General features: G+C 46.7%; 1 pseudogene across 1 annotated transcript in view; it reads left to right on the forward strand.

The window, feature by feature from the left end:
* Positions 1–22,367, forward strand: part of LOC127926167 (leucine-rich repeat serine/threonine-protein kinase 1-like) — a 66,557-nt pseudogene extending 44,190 nt beyond the window's left edge. The window contains exons 10-14 of the transcript XR_008123507.1: positions 1,595–1,795; positions 2,037–2,251; positions 12,094–12,579; positions 13,479–13,580; positions 20,846–22,367. The product of XR_008123507.1 is annotated as a leucine-rich repeat serine/threonine-protein kinase 1-like (transcript). The remainder of the gene's footprint in view (positions 1–1,594; positions 1,796–2,036; positions 2,252–12,093; positions 12,580–13,478; positions 13,581–20,845) is intronic.
* The last annotated feature ends 1,256 nt before the right edge of the window (positions 22,368–23,623 follow it).

Raw genomic sequence — 23,623 nt, forward strand, 5'->3', positions numbered from 1 at the left:
AACAGTGGGTTAACTGCCTGTTCAGGGGCAGAACGACAGATTTTGTACCTTGTCAGCTCAGGGATTTGAACTTGCAACCTTTCGGTTACTAGTCCAATGCTCTAACCACTAGGCTACCCTGCCGCCCCAAGAACATTCAAACAGTATAAATCCATTTAATATATGCATCCCGAAAATTTTTCCTTTGGTTGTGTTTATGAAGGTAACATTAGAATACAAACTTGTATATTTTTTAATTTTTTCTGCCTCCCCGACCATCCGACTGACTAAAATGGGGCAGTGGCTGAATCCCCCTACGTCTGCTGTAGGGGGATTTTAAAAAGACACTTTTTGTTGCTCTGTTTCCCTGCCTCTGTATCAATTCCAAGCTGCACTAGTCCATCTCTTCATATACAATTTGACTATTGTTAATATTGTCACCCATCAGACTATTGTCAACTTAATCTTGTGTTTAGGCTAACTCTATTATTATGTGTAAAATGTATTTCAATATAGTTTAGATGGGCCATCAGCTGTGCTGTGTTAAATATACTTATTTAGGAAAAGTCAATGGCCAAGTCATTTCAAAGTGTAAATTAGTTTTGTGTCAACATGACGCTTTCAGTGCTTCTAGTGATCACTGCCTTTTTACAGGAGCACTGCCTGTCTGCCCCCCCACCTCCCCTTCACCCCCCTCTCCCTAGACCCTCAGCCCTTTGAAGTGTCCTGTGGCTGGGGTAGTCCAGGTGTTGTCTGACCTCGTGGAGCCTGCTGTCTGTCTGGGGATAAGGAGCTAAAGGTTCTCTCACATTATACCTGCAAGGCACTTTGATTTGCTTGCCTCGAAGAAGGGGCGCAGAAGTGTTGGATAGTTCCATTTGTTTGAACTTTGACAGAAGCAACAGCCCCAAAGTACCATAGCTCTATGTAACATATTTCTGACACGTCGGCTGTTCAGGGTGTCACACTGCATTTACATTACATTACATTTAAGTCATTTAGCAGACGCTCTTATCCAGAGCGACTTACAAATTGGTGCATTCACCTTATGACATCCAGTAGAATAGTCACTTTACAATAGTAGACGTGGAGCCCCCTTTGATCTTTCCCTCCTTCCCAGAAACCCCTCCTCCACTGAAGTCAGCTGTCCAGGTAGAACAGTCCTGCTGTAGGACAACAGTAGAACAACCGCTGGTAGTTGCTAGGGGGACTGCGAGGTCGTGGGAGGAACAACTCTGGGGAAAACATTCTACAGTGACACTTAGCCGCTGACCTGGTTGTATGACATGTAAATATGTTTGGGAATGACGAACGCTATCAAACTCATATTTACACTTAAATTATAAGACCGTACAGTAGATTGATTTACTGGTTGTATTATTTACTGCAGCAGTGCAGTCTTTTTACTGCCCCGCTCTCTATTCTAACTTAGTAAACAAGAATGTTTTCACCTCCGTTCATGCTTTTCATCTAGTCTTCAGTCTTTATCAAGGTTGGGATGTGTTGTTGATATCTTTACTATCTCTGTCTCTCTCTCCCTCTCCACGTCCCTTCAACCACTCTCCATTCCGTTTACACCCCCACAACCTAACATTCTGGTCTCCTCCCACCCAAGCAGACCCAGGCGTGTGTCTTCATGGGGATGTCAGACGGTCTGGTGGCAGTGTACTCTCTAATGGATGACATGCCTGTAGAAGGAGAGACCTACCTGTGTTCTCACACCCTCAATATGACCATGTTTGGGATGGAGGACTCTGACCCCAGACAGAGACCCTACCCAGTCAGGAGCATGGTCCTGGTCCACAGTGGATCCCAGGTTGGAATAGATATATCAATATGCCGATATATCAAAATGTATCTATTTATCTATCTATCTAGATATTCTGATATATTTCAATATACCTGTATACCACAATGTCCAATGATGAAATAGTAAATAATTGTGTACAGTAGTGAAATACCGGTAACCTCATTACAATGTTACTGGGTTAAACTCTGGTAATATGAATTGTTATCATAAAGTGTAAATCTTATCTCCACCTCGCTCTTCCTCCCAGCTGTGGTACTCCCATGGTCCAGGCCTGCTGGTGATCGACTGCCGGACCCTCCAGGCGGTGCATCGTCTGGACCCCTACGACCCACCATCCTCCATACAGGCCCTGGCCTCCAGCCCCTGTCTGTGGGGGGATGAGGCAGTGTGGACCCTGGACGACCACACCAACACCCTCCAGCTGTACCACGCTGCCACCTACCAGCTCTGTGCCACGTACAGGTGTGTGAGACGTGGGTGGGTGGGGTGGGGTAGTGTTAGACTAATGGGTAGAACACAGCTATAAGATATGCTGGTGGTAGGTAGGACACATCTATAGGATACGCTGGTGGTAGGTAGGACACATCTATAGGATACGCTGGTGGTAGGTAGGACACAGCTATAAGATACGCTGGTGGTAGGTAGGACACATCTATAAGATACGCTGGTGGTAGGTAGGACACATCTATAAGATACGCTGGTGGTAGGTAGGACACATCTATAAGATACGCTGGTGGTAGGTAGGACACATCTATAAGATACGCTGGTGGTAGGTAGGACACAGCTATAAGATACGCTGGTGGTAGGTAGGACACAGCTATAGGATACGCTGGTGGTAGGTAGGACACATCTATAAGATACGCTGGTGGTAGGTAGGACACATCTATAAGATACGCTGGTGGTAGGTAGGACACACACATAGGATACGCTGGTGGTAGGTAGGACACATCCTATAAGATACGCTGGTGGTAGGTAGGACACATCTATAAGATACGCTGGTGGTAGGTAGGACACATCTATAAGATACGCTGGTGGTAGGTAGGAGGTAGGACACATCTATAGGATACGCTGGTGGTAGGTAGGACACATCTATAGGACACATCTATAGGATACGCTGGTGGTAGGTAGGACACATCTATAAGATACGCTGGTGGTAGGTAGGACACATCTATAAGATACGCTGGTGGTAGGTAGGACACATCTATAAGATACGCTGGTGGTAGGTAGGACACATCTATAGGATACGCTGGTGGTAGGTAGGACACATCTATAGGATACGCTGGTGGTAGGTAGGACACATCTATAGGATACGCTGGTGGTAGGTAGGACACATCTATAAGATACGCTGGTGGTAGGTAGGACACATCTATAGGATACGCTGGTGGTAGGTAGGACACATCTATAGGATACGCTGGTGGTAGGTAGGACACATCTATAGGATACGCTGGTGGTAGGTAGGACACATCTATAGGACACAGATACGCTGGTGGTAGGTAGGACACACATCTATAGGATACGCTGGTGGTAGGTAGGACACATCTATAAGATACGCTGGTGGTAGGTAGGACACATCTATAAGATACGCTGGTGGTAGGTAGGACACATCTATAGGATACGCTGGTGGTAGGTAGGACACATCTATAGGATACGCTGGTGGTAGGTAGGACACATCTATAGGATACGCTGGTGGTAGGTAGGACACATCTATAGGATACGCTGGTGGTAGGTAGGACACATCTATAGGATACGCTGGTGGTAGGTAGGACACATCTATAAGATACGCTGGTGGTAGGTAGGACACATCTATAGGATACGCTGGTGGTAGGTAGGACACATCTATAGGATACGCTGGTGGTAGGTAGGACACACATCTATAGGATACGCTGGTGGTAGGTAGGACACATCTATATCTTTAGGATACGCTGGTGGTAGGTAGGACACATCTATAGGATACGCTGGTGGTAGGTAGGACACAGATACGCTGGTGGTAGGTAGGACACATAGGATACGCTATAGGATACGCTGGTGGTAGGTAGGACACAGCTATAAGATACGCTGGTGGTAGGTAGGACACATCTATAGGATACGCTGGTGGTAGGTAGGACACATCTATAGGATACGCTGGTGGTAGGTAGGACACATCTATAGGATACGCTGGTGGTAGGTAGGACACAGCTATAGGATACGCTGGTGGTAGGTAGGACACATCTATAGGATACGCTGGTGGTAGGTAGGACACATCTATAGGATACGCTGGTGGTAGGTAGGACACATCTATAGGATACGCTGGTGGTAGGTAGGACACATCTATAGGATACGCTGGTGGTAGGTAGGACACATCTATAGGATACGCTGGTGGTAGGATACGCTGGTGGTAGGACACATCTATAGGATACGCTGGTGGTAGGTAGGACACACTATAGGATCTGGTGGTAGGTAGGACACAGGATACGCTGGTGGTAGGTAGGACACACGCTATAGGATACGCTGGTGGTAGGTAGGACACATCTATAGGATACGCTGGTGGTAGGTAGGACACATCTATAGGATACGCTGGTGGTAGGTAGGACACATCTATAGGATACGCTGGTGGTAGGTAGGACACATCTATAGGATACGCTGGTGGTAGGTAGGACACATCTATAGGATACGCTGGTGGTAGGTAGGACACATCTATAGGATACGCTGGTGGTAGGTAGGACACATCTATAGGATACGCTGGTGGTAGGTAGGACACATCTATAGGATACGCTGGTGGTAGGTAGGACACATCTATAGGATACGCTGGTGGTAGGTAGGACACATCTATAGGATACGCTGGTGGTAGGTAGGACACATCTATAGGATACGCTGGTGGTAGGTAGGACACATCTATAGGATACGCTGGTGGTAGGTAGGACACATCTAGGACATAGGATACGCTGGTGGTAGGTAGGACACATCTATAGGATACGCTGGTGGTAGGTAGGACACATCTATAGGATACGCTGGTGGTAGGTAGGACACATCTATAAGATACGCTGGTGGCTATAAGATACGATACGCTGGTGGTAGGTAGGACACATCTATAGGATACGCTGGTGGTAGGTAGGACACATCTATAGGATACGCTGGTGGTAGGTAGGACACATCTATAGGATACGCTGGTGGATAGGACACGCTGATACGCTGGTGGTAGGAGGACACATCTATAGGATACGCTGGTGGTAGGTAGGACACATCTATAGGATACGCTGGTGGTAGGTAGGACACAGCTATAGGATACGCTGGTGGTAGGTAGGACACATCTATAGGATACGCTGGTGGTAGGTAGGACACATCTATAGGATACGCTGGTGGTAGGTAGGACACATCTATAGGATACGCTGGTGGTAGGTAGGACACACAGCTATAGGATACGCTAGGTGGTAGGTAGGACACATCTATAGGATACGCTGGTGGTAGGTAGGGACACATCTATAGGATACGCTGGTGGTAGGTAGGACACATCTATAGGATACGCTGGTGGATACGCTGGTGGTAGGTAGGACACATCTATAGGATACGCTGGTGGTAGGTAGGACACATCTATAGGATACGCTGGTGGTAGGTAGGACACACGCTGGTGGTAGGTATCTATAGGATACGCTGGTGGTAGGTAGGACACATCTATAGGATACGCTGGTGGTAGGACACATCTATAGGATACGCTGGTGGTAGGTAGGACACATCTATAGGATACGCTGGTGGTAGGTAGGACACATCTATAGGATACGCTGGTGGTAGGTAGGACACATCTATAGGACAGCTATAGGATACGCTGGTGGTAGGTAGGACACATCTATAGGATACGCTGGTGGTAGGTAGGACACATCTATAGGATACGCTGGTGGTAGGACACAGGACACATCTATAGGATACGCTGGTGGTAGGTAGGACACACATAGGATACGCTAGGACACATAGGATACGCTGGTGGTAGGTAGGACACATCTATAGGATACGCTGGTGGTAGGTAGGACACATCTATATAGGATACGCTGGTGGTAGGTAGGACACATCTATAGGATACGCTGGTGGTAGGTAGGACACATCTATAGGATACGCTGGTGGTAGGTAGGACACATCTGGTGGTAGGTAGGATACGCTGGTGGTAGGTAGGACACATCTATAGGATACGCTGGTGGTAGGTAGGACACATCTATAGGATACGCTTGTGGTAGGTAGGACACATCTATAGGATACGCTGGTGGTAGGTAGGACACATCTATAGGATACGCTGGTGGTAGGTAGGACACATCTATAGGATACGCTGGTGGTAGGTAGGACACATCTATAGGATACGCTGGTGGTAGGTAGGACACATCTATAGGATACGCTGGTGGTAGGTAGGACACATCTATAGGATACGCTGGTGGTACGCTGATACGTGGTAGGTAGGACACATCTATAGGATACGCTGGTGGTAGGTAGGACACATCTATAGGATACGCTGGTGGTAGGTAGGACACATCTATAGGATACGCTGGTGGTAGGTAGGACACAGCTATAAGATACGCTGGTGGTAGGTAGGACACATCTATAGGATACGCTGGTGGTAGGTAGGACACATCTATAGGATACGCTGGTGGTAGGTAGGACACATCTATAGGATACGCTGGTGGTAGGTAGGACACATCTATAGGATACGCTGGTGGTAGGTAGGACACAGCTATAGGATACGCTGGTGGTAGGTAGGACACATCTAGGATACGCTGGTGGATACGCTACGCTGGTGGTAGGTAGGACACATCTATAGGATACGCTGGTGGTAGGTAGGACACATCTATAGGATACGCTGGTGGTAGGTAGGACACATCTATAGGATACGCTGGTGGTAGGTAGGACACATCTATAGGATACGCTGGTGGTAGGTAGGACACATCTATAAGATACGCTGGTGGTAGGTAGGACACATCTATAGGATACGCTGGTGGTAGGTAGGACACATCTATAGGATACGCTGGTGGTAGGTAGGACACATCTATAGGATACGCTGGTGGTAGGTAGGACACATCTATAGGATACGCTGGTGGTAGGTAGGACACATCTATAGGATACGCTGGTGGTAGGGTAGGACACACATCTATAGGATAGGATACGCTATAGGTACGCTGGTGGTAGGGACACATCTATAGGATACGCTGGTGGTAGGTAGGACACATCTATAGGATACGCTGGTGGTAGGTAGGACACATCTATAGGATACGCTGGTGGTAGGTAGGACACATCTATAAGATACGCTGGTGGTAGGTAGGACACATCTATACGCTGGTGGATACGCTGGTGGTAGGTAGGACACATCTATAGGATACTGGTGGTAGGTAGGACACATCTATAGGATACGCTGGTGGTAGGTAGGACACATCTATAGGATACGCTGGTGGTAGGTAGGACACATCTATAGGATACGCTGGTGGATACGCTGGTGGTAGGACACACACAGGTAGGACTATAAGGATACGCTGGTGGTGGTAGGACACATCTATAGGATACGCTGGTGGTAGGTAGGACACATCTATAGGATACGCTGGTGGTAGGTAGGACACATCTATAGGACGCTGGTGGTAGGTAGGACACATCTATAGGATACGCTGGTGGTAGGTAGGACACATCTATAGGATACGCTGGTGGTAGGTAGGACACATCTATAAGATACGCTGGTGGAGGTAGGACACGCTATAAGATACGTGGTGGTAGGTAGGACACATCTATAGGATACGCTGGTGGTAGGTAGGACACATCTATAGGATACGCTGGTGGTAGGTAGGACACATCTATAGGATACGCTAGGACACATCTATATAGGATACGCTGGTGGTAGGTAGGACACATCTATAGGATACGCTGGTGGTAGGTAGACACATCTATAGGATACGCTGGTGGTAGGTAGGATACGCTGGTGGTAGGTAGGACACATACGCTATAGGATACGTAGGTAGGACACATTTATAGGATACGCTGGTGGTAGGTAGGACACATAGGACACATAGGATACGCTGGTGGTAGGTAGGACACAGCTATAAGATACGCTGGTGGTAGGTAGGACACATCTATAGGATACGCTGGTGGTAGGTAGGACACATCTATAAGGATACGCTGGTGGTAGGTAGGACACATCTATAGGATACGCTGGTGGTAGGTAGGACACATCTATAAGATACGCTGGTGGTAGGTAGGACACATCTATAGGATATAGGATACGCTTAGGGTGGTAGGTAGGACACATCTATAGGATACGCTGGTGGTAGGTAGGACACATCTCTGTCTGGTAGGATACGCTGGTGGTAGGTAGGACACATCTATAGGATACGCTGGTGGTAGGTAGGACACATCTATAGGATACGCTGGTGGTAGGTAGGACACATCTATAGGATACGCTGGTGGTAGGTAGGACACATCTATAGGGTAGGTAGGTAGGTAGGACACATCTATAGGATACGCTGGTGGTAGGTAGGACACATCTATAAGGATACGCTGGTGGTAGGTAGGACACATCTATAGGATACGCTGGTGGTAGGTAGGTAGGATAGGACACATCTATAGGATACGCTGGTGGTAGGTAGGACACATCTATAGGATACGCTGGTGGTGGTGGTAGGTAGGTAGGACACATCTATAGGATACGCTGGTGGTAGGTAGGACACATCTATAGGATACGCTGGTGGTAGGTAGGACACATCTATAGGATACGCTGGTGGTGGTAGGGTAGGACACATCTATAGGATACGCTGGTGGTAGGTAGGACACATCTATAGGATACGCTGGTGGTAGGTAGGATACACAGCTATAAGATAATCTATAGGATAGGACACATCTATAGGATACGCTGGTGGTAGGTAGGACACATCTATAAGATACGCTGGTGGTAGGTAGGACACATCTATAGGATACGCTGGTGGTAGGTAGGACACATCTATAGGATACGCTGGTGGTAGGTAGGACACATCTATAGGATACGCTGGTGGTAGGTAGGACACATCTATAGGATACGCTGGTGGTAGGTAGGACACATCTATAAGATACGCTGGTGGTAGGTAGGACACATCTATAGGATACGCTGGTGGTAGGTAGGACACATCTATAGATACGCTATAGGTAGGGATACGCTGGTGGTAGGTAGGACACATCTATAGGATACGCTGGTGGTAGGTAGGACACATCTATAGGATACGCTGGTGGTAGGTAGGACACATCTATAGGATACGCTGGTGGTAGGTAGGACACACATCTATAGGATACGCTGGTGGTAGGTAGGACACATCTATAGGATACGCTGGTGGTAGGTAGGACACAGCTATAAGATACGCTGGTGGTACGCTGGTGGTAGGACACAGCTATAGGATACGCTGGTGGTAGGTAGGACACATCTATAGGATACGCTGGTGGTAGGTAGGACACATCTATAGGATACGCTGGTGGTAGGTAGGACACATCTATAGGATACGCTGGTGGTAGGACACATCTATAGGATAGGTAGGACACATCTATAGGATACGCTGGTGGTAGGTAGGACACATCTATAGGATACGCTGGTGGTAGGTAGGACACATCTATAGGATACGCTGGTGGTAGGTAGGACACATCTATAGGATACGCTGGTGGTAGGTAGGACACATCTATAGGATACGCTGGTGGTAGGTAGGACACACGCTAGGACACACATAAGGATACGCTGGTGGTAGGTACGCTGGTGGTAGGGACACATCTATAAGATACGCTGGTGGTAGGTAGGACACATCTATAGGATACGCTGGTGGTAGGTAGGACACATCTATAGATACGCTGGTAGGTACGCTGGTGGTAGGTAGGACACATCTATAGGATACGCTGGTGGTAGGTAGGACACATCTATAGGATACGCTGGTGGTAGGTAGGACACATCTATAGGATACGCTGGTGGTAGGTGGTAGGGACACATCTATAGGATACGCTGGTGGTAGGTAGGACACATCTATAGGATACGACACATCTGGTGGTAGGTAGGACACATCTATAGGATACGCTGGTGGTAGGTAGGACACATCTATAGGATACGCTGGTGGTAGGTAGGACACATCTATAGGGTAGGACACATCTATAAGATACGCTGGTGGTAGGTAGGACACATCTATAAGATACGCTGGTGGTAGGTAGGACACAGCTATAGGATATAAGATACGCTGGTGGTAGGTAGGACACATCTATAGGATACGCTGGTGGTAGGTAGGACACATCTATAGGATACGACACATCTGGTGGTAGGTAGGGTATAGGATAGGATACGCTGGTGGTAGGTAGGACACATCTATAGGATACGCTGGTGGTAGGTAGGACACACGCTATAAGATACGCTGGTGGTAGGTAGGACACATCTATAGGATACGCTGGTGGTAGGTAGGACACATCTAGGATACGCTGGTGGATAGGACGCTGGTGGTAGGTAGGACACAGCTATCTGGTGGTAGGTAGGGATACGCTGGTGGTAGGTAGGACACAGCTATAGGGCTGGTAGGTAGGACACATCTATAAGATACGCTGGTGGTAGGTAGGACACATCTATAGGATACGCTGGTGGTAGGTAGGACACATCTATAGGATACGCTGGTGGTAGGTAGGACACATCTATAGGATACGCTGGTGGTAGGTAGGTAGATACTGGTGGTAGGTAGGACACATCTATAGGATACGCTGGTGGTAGGTAGGACACATCTATAAGGATACGCTGGTGGTAGGGACACAGCTAGGTAAGATACGATACGCTGGTGGTAGGTAGGACACATCTATAGGATACGCTATAGACACATCTATAGGATACGCTGGTGGTAGGTAGGACACATCTATAGGATACGCTGGTGGTAGGTAGGACACATCTATAGGATACGCTGGTGGTAGGTAGGACACATCTATAGGATACGCTGGTGGTAGGTAGGACACATCTACACATCTATAAGATACGCTGGTGGTAGGTAGGACACATCTATAGGATACGCTGGTGGTAGGTAGGACACATCTATAGGATACGCTGGTGGTAGGTAGGACACATCTATAGGATACGCTGGTGGTAGGTAGGACACATCTATAGGATACGCTGGTGGTAGGATAGGACACATCTATAGGATACGCTGGTGGTAGGTAGGACACATCTATAAGATACGCTGGTGGTAGGTAGGACACATCACGCTATAAGATACGCTGGTGGTAGGTAGGACACATCTAGGATACGCTGGTGGTATAAGATACGCTGGTGGTAGGTAGGACACATCTGGTGGTAGGTAGGACACATCTATAGGATACGCTGGTGGTAGGTAGGACACAGCTATAAGATCCATACGCTGGTGGCTGGTGGATAGGTAGGACACATCTATAGGATACGCTGGTGGTAGGTAGGACACATCTATAGGATACGCTGGTGGTAGGTAGGACACATCTATAGGATACGCTGGTGGTAGGTAGGACACATCTATAAGATACGCTGGTGGTAGGTAGGACACATCTATAGGATACGCTGGTGGTAGGTAGGACACATCTATAAGATACGCTGGTGGTAGGTAGGACACATCTATAGGATACGCTGGTGGTAGGTAGGACACAGCTATAAGATACGCTGGTGGTAGGTAGGACACATCTTAGGATACGCTGGTGGTAGGTAGGACACATCTATAGGATACGCTGGTGGTAGGTAGGACACATCTATAGGATACGCTGGTGGTAGGTAGGACACATCTATAGGATACGCTGGTGGTAGGTAGGACACAGCTATAGGATACGCTGGTGGTAGGTAGGACACATCTATAGGATACGCTGGTGGTAGGTAGGACACATCTATAGGATACGCTGGTGGTAGGTAGGACACATCTATAGGATACGCTGGTGGTAGGTAGGACACATCTATAAGATACGCTGGTGGTAGGTAGGACACATCTATAGGATACGCTGGTGGTAGGTAGGACACATCTATAAGATACGCTGGTGGTAGGTAGGACACATCTATAAGATACGCTGGTGGTAGGTAGGACACATCTATAGGATACGCTGGTGGTAGGTAGGACACATCTATAGGATACGCTGGTGGTAGGTAGGACACAGCTATAAGATACGCTCTGGTAGGTAGGACACAGCTATAAGATACGCTGGTGGTATTAGGACACAGCTATAGGATAAGCGGTACAAATACACAGCCAAGACACAATTTATAATAGGGATCCATAATAAATACAAATACACAGCCAAGACACAATTTTACTATGCAACAGACCATGTGACCAATACATACACGTAATACAAATGTAATTTCGTCATTCCAGCTGTGGAGACGCCAACCCTCTCCGGGACGTGTTCACTGTACAGCGACCTGCAGGGGTTACCATGACTACTAGTCCTGACCTTGACTCAAAGAGGAAGAGTCTAGATGAGGAGGAGGAGGAATGTCCAAACGACAAAGTGACGCTGATCTACAGCGAGGAGGCGGGAACTCAGATCATCCAGCACCAGGATTCGCTGACGGACTACTGCTCCATCTCCTCTGACTCCACCCCTTCGCTGGGATTTGACCGATCCGGTCCCTTGTCAGAGCCGCTGGGATTGGACAGATCCAGTTCCTGCGCGCTCAGCTCATTGGCTAGTTCCAGCAGTATGCCTTTTTCCACTGAGGAGGAAGAGAGGCCTCAGGACCACCCAGACGACCCTGACCCTGTGGTGAACTCTGACCCCACCACAACCTTTACCACCACCCCCCCCCACCTGCAGGCCCTCACTGTGCTGGCTGTCAATGGAACCCTTTGGATCCCCAGGTACCCACAATGCTTCACACACAAACGCAGCATGTCACACTGTCTTACAACACACTTTTTTGCAGTCAAGAAAAGATTGCTATACCATATTTAGGTGGTTCCTGAGACATTAACACTCCTCCAGGCGTTGTGAGATCTGATACTGCAACATTCCCATCTGGTCTGTCTGGTCCTACTCCAATCTGTTTTGGATGTAAGCACTAGTTGTTATTTAGGGGAAGTTGTGTTTCCATAGCTCGGGCTGACACTAAAGACATGAAGAGCAGAATCAACAACCACTGAAATATCTGAACGGTTCCTTTTGTGAAGGAAAAGGCTTTTTCGAAAAGGCCCAAATGTCCCAGTCTGGATCCAGGTCAGGGTCTTTTTCTGGCCCAGAGTAGACTTGTTTTGGGTCAGGCTTCAGAGGGTGAAACACTAAGGTCTATCTATGTCTTTAGGCCAAACACTGGGGTAAAGTCTTATGGTGGAAATATGCCAACAGATGAGACTTAGGTCTGTCCTCAAATCACAATTTAGAGTTTTGAATAAGGTTTGTCATTTACAAAATACTATTCAATTAACCAAGTATGTCAAACATAAAAATAAAAAATGTGCAAAGTGACCATGATTGCTACCGTTAGTTGTTGTGCTAGTCAGCTATAGCTTGTTCTCGATCTAACTTTCTAGTTAATGGTGAGCCAATATATTTTATAATGGCTTTGTCTTGTCCCTCTGCAGCAGACACGTTTTGGGCTTCTTTGTCATTATTGAGACAATACTCGAATCAGCAAGAAGTGATTTGAATCAGAGTATAATTAGAATCTATGAGTATAATCTACGTGGTCAGCCCCACTGAAACACTACCTATTTGACTCTGCCAAGAACAGATCTTTAGTCACTACTGTGTTGTGTTCCAGGAGTGGTGGTGACGTGATGGTGATCGAGGTCCAGCGGCAGACAGGACAGCTCAGGGGGCGTGTCATCGCTGTGCTCTGCCCCCCTGGAACTTCCTCTTACGGGTGAGGTCATATCCTGTCAGGAAGGCTGTTTCTCAATAGTCTAAAGGGACAGTTTGAGATGCATCCATTCTTTTTGATAGCCAGTGAGGTGTGTAGACTGTCTGTCCAATCAGCTTCCACCATGCTGATGGAACAGCCAGTTACAAATCCACTCCTAGCCCCACCCCCTAGACAATGCTTTTAAATCTGAGAAGTCTGGATAGGTTTTGTGAATATGGTAATAGCCCTCCCTTGCCCTCTGATAGGCTAGATCAGGGCTGCTGCCTTGGAGCGCTACCGTCCTGCAGGGTTTCAGTCCAACCGTTATTTAGCACACCGTAGTTTATTAGCTGCTTACCAAGACCTTAACTAGCTGAATCAGGTATGTCAGGTTGGGGCTGGACTGAGACCTACAGGATGGTATATCTCCAGGAAGAGGGTGGAGCAGCACTGGCCTCAATGATATTTCCTTTGGAATCCATAGGATGTACCCATAGGATGTACCCATAGGATGTACCCAATCCATAGGATGTACCCAATCCATAGGATGTAACCATAGGATGTACCCAATCCATAGGATGTAACCATAGGATGTACCCCCATAGGATGTACCCAATCCATAGGATGTACCCAATCCATAGGATGTACCCAATCCATAGGATGTACCCAATCCATAGGATGTATCCATAGGATGTACCCAATCCATAGGATGTATCCATAGGATGTACCCAATCCATAGGATGTACCCATAGGATGTACCCAATCCATAGGATGTATCCATAGGATGTACCCAATCCATAGGATGTATCCATAGGATGTACCCAATCCATAGGATGTATCCATAGGATGTACCCAATCCATAGGATGTATCCATAGGATGTACCCAATCCATAGGATGTATACATAGGATGTACCCAATCCATAGGATGTACCCATAGGATGTACCCAATCCATATGATGTATCCATAGGATGTACCCAATCCATAGGATGTATCCATAGGATGTACCCAATCCATAGGATGTATACATAGGATGTACCCAATCCGTAGGATGTATCCATGGGATGTACCCAATCCGTAGGATGTATCCATAGGATGTACCCAATCCATAGGATGTATCCATAGGATGTACCCAATCCATAGGATGTACCCATAGGATGTACCCAATCCATATGATGTATCCATAGGATGTACCCAATCCATAGGATGTATCCATAGGATGTACCCAATCCATAGGATGTATACATAGGATGTACCCAATCCGTAGGATGTATCCAATCCGTAGGATGTATCCATGGGATGTACCCAATCCGTAGGATGTATCCATAGGATGTACCCAATCCGTAGGATGTATCCAATCCGTAGGATGTATCCATGGGATGTACCCAATCCGTAGGATGTATCCATAGGATGTACCCAATCCGTAGGATGTATCCAATCCGTAGGATGTATCCATGGGATGTACCCAATCCGTAGGATGTATCCATGGGATGTACCCAATCCGTAGGATTTATCCATAGGATGTAACCAATCCGTAGGATGTATCCATAGGATGTACCCAATCCGTAGGATGTATCCAATCCGTAGGATGTATCCATGGGATGTACCCAATCCGTAGGATGTATCCATAGGATGTACCCAATCCGTAGGATGTATCCATAGGATGTACCCAATCCGTAGGATGTATCCAATCCGTAGGATGTATCCATGGGATGTACCCAATCCGTAGGATGTATCCATAGGATGTACCCAATTGTAGATGCTACCGTATGGGTTCATGCTCTAGAGCAGGTATCCCATTCCTAGCCTTCGAGGGCCACAGTGTCTGTTGACTACAGCTTCTCCTTCAGTAGTAGCCTCTCCATCCTGCCGAGCAGAGCCGTACTGGGCTGGCCTGGTTACGTATCCACCATAGTAGCTGTAACCCTGCTGGAAAAGACCGTCTGAGCCAGCACAGTTCCGTTGGGGTCGGCACGATAGTGTAAGATATTATACACCTTTGGCCTTAATGGCAAAGATGTATAATTACCCCCATGTATTTACCATAAACGCCTCATTTGGGGATTTTGCGGTATTGTACTATACTTTCTGTTGCTCTATTTTTGTGTCGTCATTAGCACATGCTGATTTATAGGCACACTGAACCATGTCGCGCGCCGTAGTTTAAAGCCTGGATAGTGGTCAAACGATGATGTCATATCTGTTCTTCAATCTTTTTTGCACCTTGGCCATTGTCTGGGAAGCAGAACAGAGACCCTCCATGCTCCAGGAAGTGCAGTTGAAGACACCTGCTGTAAATTATAGTCACTTTCAAATAGATTGCACCACACAAAGAATCCCCAATGCAATTATAACAATCAACGAAACAGTGTGGGAAAGTGCTCCATTGGTTAACCCATTACAGTCTAAGCCGGGGGAAAGAGGGGGTGGGGGTTCTACTAAGCTATATGGAATTGTTTTAAGAAGGTCATACCAAGGATCATTTAGTTATTTGATTTAGAATTTTAATACAGGGGCGGAACCAAATGTCAGGGCAATGTCTTTCTACCGTAACACCGGCACATTGCCCCGTCCAAGCCACGGGATGCATCCCAAATGTCAGGGCAATGTCTTTCTACCGTAACACCGGCACATTGCCCCGTCCAAGCCACGGGATGCATCCCAAATGGCACCCTTTGCTCTATAGAGTGCACTACTTTTGACCAGAACACCTATGGGCCCTATGTAGGGCATGGGGTTCCATTTGGGATCCAGCCATGGTGTTAACAGTGAAAATCAGGCCTCATTCCAGACCTGTGGAGTGTTGGACCTCTTTATCTGCTGTAGCAAAGTAGGCCAGCAGAACTGTCTGGCTACATCCCAAATGGACCCCTAGTCCATATGTAGTAGCACCCTGTTCCCTATTGTGTGCCCTCGTCAAAAGTATTGCACTACATAGGGAATAAGGTGCAATTTGGGACGTACACACTTTCTGGCACAGCAAGAAAAGGAGCTGGAGATTAATTTGCTGATTCAGCTTCAATAAAGACCCAGCAGAGATCCCTCATCATGTGCTTAACAAGGTTTTCCTCCACTCTGTAATTATTCCTATAAACGTTCCAGCAGCTGTTTTAGCTACAGCAGAAGAGGACTTCTGTCTGAAGTGCATGCGTGTACGTGTGTCAGTGTGTGTGCGTGAGGTTTTAGCAGCAGGCAATGAAAGGGCCACCCAAAGCCGAGGTCCTTAATAAGCAGTGGTTGTCAGGGGGTTAGTGCTATCTGGGATCCTTAGGACATCCCTAACCTTAACCCATACCCTAACTTTAACATTAGCCCTTACCTTAGCCATTTCAATTTCAACTTCAATATAGATCCCATTTAGACTAGTAGCACCAGGGACAGGTTGAGGTCTGGCCATAGGGTCGCAGGAAGACAGGAAAGTCTGTGAGAAACACGCTGGAGATACTGGGCTTGTTTCACATCCACTGTAGACTGACTGACTGATTTACAAATCATAATGACTCGTTATTTAGGATGCAAGGTGATTTGTAGATCAATCAGTCACAATTACCCACAATGCACCACATATGTAATGCTATCGAACACGGTCTCTGTATCAATTTCATCCCATTTGAAACAAACTACAACTTATAAAGGCTTTACAGGGCATTACGAAAGTCTTCATCATTCTCTATGGCGATACCGCTATTGTGTGTAGATTTTGTTGTAGATGGCATGTAACCATCAGTGTTGTAGATGGCATGTAACCATCAGTGTTGTAGATGGCATGTAACCATCAGTGTTGTAGATGGCATGTAACCATCAGTGTTGTAGATGGCATGTAACCATCAGTGTTGTAGATGGCATGTAACCATCAGTGTTGTAGATGGCATGTAACCATCAGTGTTGTAGATGGCATGTAACCATCAGTGTTGTAGATGGCATGTAACCATCAGTGTTGTAGATGGCATGTAACCATCAGTGTTGTAGATGGCATGTAACCATCGGTGTTGTAGATGGCATGTAACCATCAGTGTTGTAGATGGCATGTAACCATCAGTGTTGTAGATGGCATGTAACCATCAGTGTAGATGGCATGTAACCATCATAGTGTAGATGGCATGTAACCATCAGTGTTGTAGATGGCATGTAACCATCAGTGTTGTAGATGGCATGTAACCATCAGTGTTGTAGATGGCATGTAACCATCAGTGTTGTAGATGGCATGTAACCATCAGTGTTGTAGATGGCATGTAACCATCAGTGTTGTAGATGGCATGTAACCATCAGTGTTGTAGATGGCATGTAACCATCAGTGTTGTAGATGGCATGTAACCATCAGTGTTGTAGATGGCATGTAACCATCAGTGTTGTAGATGGCATGTAACCATCAGTGTTGTAGATGGCATGTAACCATCAGTGTTGTAGATGGCATGTAACCATCAGTGTTGTAGATGCATGTAACCATCAGTGTTGTAGATGGCATGTAACCATCAGTGTTGTAGATGGCATGTAACCATCAGTGTTGTAGATGGCATGTAACCATCAGTGTTGTAGATGGCATGTAACCATCAGTGTTGTAGATGGCATGTAACCATCAGTGTTGTAGATGGCATGTAACCATCAGTGTTGTAGATGGCATGTAACCATCAGTGTTGTAGATGGCATGTAACCATCAGTGTTGTAGATGGCATGTAACCATCAGTGTTGTAGATGGCATGTAACCATCAGTGTTGTAGATGGCATGTAACCATCAGTGTTGTAGATGGCATGTAACCATCAGTGTTGTAGATGGCATGTAACCATCAGTGTTGTAGATGGCATGTAACCATCAGTGTTGTAGATGCATGTAACCATCAGTGTTGTAGATGGCATGTAACCATCAGTGTTGTAGATGGCATGTAACCATCAGTGTTGTAGATGGCATGTAACCATCAGTGTTGTAGATGGCATGTAACCATCAGTGTTGTAGATGGCATGTAACCATCAGTGTTGTAGATGGCATGTAACCATCAGTGTTGTAGATGGCATGTAACCATCAGTGTTGTAGATGGCATGTAACCATCAGTGTTGTAGATGGCATGTAACCATCAGTGTTGTAGATGGCATGTAACCATCAGTGTTGTAGATGGCATGTAACCATCGGTGTTGTAGATGGCATGTAACCATCAGTGTTGTAGATGGCATGTAACCATCAGTGTTGTAGATGGCATGTAACCATCAGTGTTGTAGATGGCATGTAACCATCAGTGTTGTAGATGGCATGTAACCATCAGTGTTGTAGATGGCATGTAACCATCAGTGTTGTAGATGGCATGTAACCATCAGTGTTGTAGATGGCATGTAACCATCAGTGTTGTAGATGGCATGTAACCATCAGTGTTGTAGATGGCATGTAACCATCAGTGTTGTAGATGGCATGTAACCATCAGTGTTGTAGATGGCATGTAACCATCAGTGTTGTAGATGGCATGTAACCATCAGTGTTGTAGTGCATGTAAGATCAGTGTTGTAGATGCATGTAACCATCAGTGTTGTAGATGGCATGTAACCATCAGTGTTGTAGATGGCATGTAACCATCAGTGTTGTAGATGCATGTAACCATCAGATGGCATGTAACCATCAGTGTTGTAGATGGCATGTAACCATCAGTGTTGTAGATGGCATGTAACCATCAGTGTTGTAGATGGCATGTAACCATCAGTGTTGTAGAGTGTTGTAGATGGCATGTAACCATCAGTGTTGTAGATGGCATGTAACCATCAGTGTTGTAGATGGCATGTAACCATCAGTGTTGTAGATGGCATGTAACCATCAGTGTTGTAGATGGCATGTAACCATCAGTGTTGTAGATGGCATGTAACCATCAGTGTTGTAGATGGCATGTAACCATCAGTGTTGTAGATGGCATGTAACCATCAGTGTTGTAGATGGCATGTAACCATCAGTGTTGTAGATGGCATGTAACCATCAGTGTTGTAGATGGCATGTAACCATCAGTGTTGTAGATGGCATGTAACCATCAGTGTTGTAGATGGCATGTAACCATCAGTGTTGTAGATGGCATGTAACCATCAGTGTTGTAGATGGCATGTAACCATCAGTGTCAGTGTTGTAGATGGCATGTAACCATCAGTGTTGTAGATGACATGTAACCATCAGTGTTGTAGATGGCATGTAACCATCAGTGTTGTAGATGGCATGTAACCATCAGTGTTGTAGATGGCATGTAACCATCAGTGTTGTAGATGGCATGTAACCATCAGTGTTGTAGATGGCATGTAACCATCGTAGTGTTGTAGATGGCATGTAACCATCAGTGTTGTAGATGGCATGTAACCATCAGTGTTGTAGATGGCATGTAACCATCAGTGTTGTAGATGGCATGTAACCATCAGTGTTGTAGATGGCATGTAACCATCAGTGTTGTAGATGGCATGTAACCATCAGTGTTGTAGATGGCATGTAACCATCAGTGTTGTAGATGGCATGTAACCATCAGTGTTGTAGATGGCATGTAACCATCAGTGTTGTAGATGGCATGTAACCATCAGTGTTGTAGATGGCATGTAACCATCGGTGTTGTAGATGGCATGTAACCATCAGTGTTGTAGATGGCATGTAACCATCAGTGTTGTAGATGGCATGTAACCATCAGTGTTGTAGATGGCATGTAACCATCAGTGTTGTAGATGGCATGTAACCATCGGTGTTGTAGATGGCATGTAACCATCGGTGTTGTAGATTACAGTGCGTACCAGAGAGGATGATGGTAGTCTTGGTAAGCTACAACACATGAAACAACAGTAGCAGGAAGATAATTTGTGGGTGTGTATATGATGCATGGTTAAGCACGCAACACGGCAACAAGCTATGTGGAAGCCTTCCCTCTTCCCAGAGTGTTTGTGTCATGTCCTACATAAATCAGGAGGGCGATGATTTACCTGTTTGTGTCATTTCTGGAAAGTATGTATTAACCTGGCACTTTAAACACTCATCTAAGATTCTGAGTTGAAGTCAGGTTTTAGGGAAGGTAAGTCCATTCTAGATGTGTGCCTTAGGGCACCTCCTACCTAGAGATAGAAATCCTATGTAAACAGGGTGTTGTGTGTACTCCTCAGTGTACTCCTCAGTGTACTCCTCAGTAGCCTTCCAGGGAACCTCTTCTCAGTAAAGCCTGGCTACTTCTAGGGAGAATCCACACATCCACACTAATTTCAATGTTTAACTCTCTCTTTCCCTCCTCCCTATTTCACCCTTCTCTCTTTCTATTACTCTTCCCTCCCTCGCTCTTTACTCCCTCTCAGGACCCTGGAGGAGGCCACACTGGTGGCAAAGGACACGGTTGTGTGTGGCTTTCGCAACGAAAATAGGGCCTGGTGCCTGTGTGTCTGGCGGGGCTGGGGCCCCCGTGAGCTAGAGGTCTTCTACCAGTCCTACGAGGAGCTGGGGAGGCTGGAGACCAGCATGAGGAAAAGAAGGTAGCCGTTGTACGGCACCGGCCGTGGTGTCCCAGGCAGAGGCTAGCAGTCACAGAATCATAGCTCTCTGTCTGAGAGAGAGAGAGAGAGAGAGAGAGAGAGAGAGAGAGAGAGAGAGAGAGAGAGAGAGAGAGAGAGAGAGAGAGAGAGAGAGAGAGAGAGAGAGAGAGAGAGAGAGAGAGAGAGAGAGAGAGAGAGAGAGAGAGAGAGAGAGAGAGAGAGAGAGAGAGAGAGAGTTCACAGGCCCCCAGTGTTCAGAGCAGGGGGCCGCGGAGCTCTGACATCAGAGTGACAAGGAGGGGTGAGGGAGATGGTGACGCAAAAGAGAGGATAGGAGAGATTGGTATATGTTGAGAGGAGTCTCAGGAATGGGGGGGGGGGTGCCTCATCCTGTCATAGCTTGGGCCCAAACCCCCTGTGTGCCCCCAACACGCCCCACACTTCCCCCTCTGGAGCATCACTAAGATGGATTGACTACCAGTTAAACCTGAGCCTGAAGATAGAAGGGACTAGGGTTGCAATTCTCCGGTAACTACCAAAGATGCCAGGTTTTCAAGAAATCCAGAATCTACCAACCAGGATTTGTGGAAAACCTGGGGATTTTGGGAAGGTTACTGGAGTTGTGCAACCATAAAACAGATGGTAGGACAAAACGGGCCGTAAAGACACGTGTCCCAGATCTACTGAACACAGAGTCTCCTCACTTCACAGGACAGTGGAACGTAACACTCAGCTGGGTTGTGTGTGTGAGATATATGAGTAAACAACACCGTGAGCAGTTCTGTTTCCTCATAAGTCATCTCCCAACAGACCAAGGACACAGCAGAAAGGACTCACCCCTGCCCTGCAGTATAGAGACTGGGACTGTCTCTAAACCAATGACACTCTCCTATACCAATCTCTCACACTAGCTCAGATAGACATTAGATGAAGGGTTCATTAGATTTTAAACATTTTCTGCTGCTGGGCTAAACTCTGACTTGTGCATTTAACAAGTAACAAAACTGTAGACAGAAGTCAGGGTTAACTATGTGTAGGAGTTTGATGTCCGTCAGTTTTACTTCAAGTGTTGGCGCTTGAAGTTGCCAGTACTATATTGTGTATTGAGGCTGAATCCCAAATGGCACCCTATTCCCTACATAGTGCACTATGGGCCCTGGTCAAAAGTAGTGCACTGAGTAGGGTTCCATTTGGGACATCCAGTGTGTTGATACCAACATGGGAGGGTTTGCTAACTTCACTGCTGTGTCAGTGAGATGGTGTAATATGTTCAAATCCTCTTCAGTGTAAATATACTGTATTGTGTATATACTGTACGACCATGAATAAACTTCTTCTAATAGTAGAAGCCTGTGTTGAATGGAAGTTTATTGACCTCTTATCCAACCTGCCTGCTGTGTCTATCGAATGGGATCAACTAAATGTTGCTTGTAAGAGACTTGCCTACATCCCCCAATCTCCTACATTTGACTATCCTCTCCTTCTTTCCCAAGACGCTCTTTTCCCCCTCTCTCTCTCCTTCTCCTTCTCTCCCCCTATCTCTCCTTCTCCCCCCCTCTTTCCTTCTCTCCCCCTCTCGCTCTCCTTCTCTCCCAAGACTCTCTTTCCCGCTCTCTCTCTCCTTCTCTCCCCCTATCTCTCCTTCTCCCCCCCCTCTTTCCTTCTCTCCCCCTCTCGCTCTCCTTCTCTCCCAAGACTCTCTTTCCCGCTCTCTCTCTCCTTCTCTCCCCCTATCTCTCCTTCTCCCCCCCCTCTTTCCTTCTCTCCCCCTCTCGCTCTCCTTCTCTCCCCATCTTTCTCCTCGCTCTCCTTCTCTCCCCCCTCTCTCCTTCTTTCCTCCCTCTCTCCCCTTCTCTTTTTCAACCCACCCTCTCCCCTCATTCGGGGAAGGCAGATTGTGAGAAGGATACAGAGGGATAGAGGGGGCACGTTGAGAGGGGAACGTGGAGAGATGGGGGGTAGGTGGGTGGGTGTAGCAATATGGGGAGAGAGGTAGGGGGTAGGCAAGTTCTCCAACACAGCCTTGCTGTAACCTGACCGCTGATGAGGGATGAAAGGATGGAGGGAGGGATGATGGATTAATGAAGGGAGCGCTGACAGGGGTCCCACCTGGAGGGAGGAATACAGGGTGCTTGTACCATACCATGCCAGGTATTACATATACACACAGAACATTGAACCTACACAAACACACACCAGTGATCCACATGCACACACCATTGAACCTTTACACACACACACAGTGTGCAACTCTGGACAACATGTATGCAGAGAGTGGTAGGTAAATGCAACCTCCTAGAAAATATAATATTGTTTGAAAACCAATGAAGCATATCAGATCAGGTATCTAACCCAGATCCAATCTCTAACGTACTGAATAAAGCTTCCCGGATCAGCAATAGGCAGTAACTGTCTTTCTCACTTCGGAGAGACCCTGGCCTGAACAGAAGCTACAGTACTGATTGAGGTTTTCTTGAATTTGCTCGCGAAACCATTTCGTAAACAAGATGACAGTCTCTGCCAAGGGTTTACTTAGCCCAAAACATGGTGGCACAGAGAAAAACCATGAATGTTGCTCTTGTTATCTAAAAACACTTGGCAGTC

Source organism: Oncorhynchus keta, unplaced genomic scaffold (genome assembly GCF_023373465.1).
Source record: "Oncorhynchus keta strain PuntledgeMale-10-30-2019 unplaced genomic scaffold, Oket_V2 Un_contig_7046_pilon_pilon, whole genome shotgun sequence".
In the NCBI taxonomy this organism is placed as follows: Eukaryota; Metazoa; Chordata; class Actinopteri; order Salmoniformes; family Salmonidae; genus Oncorhynchus; species Oncorhynchus keta.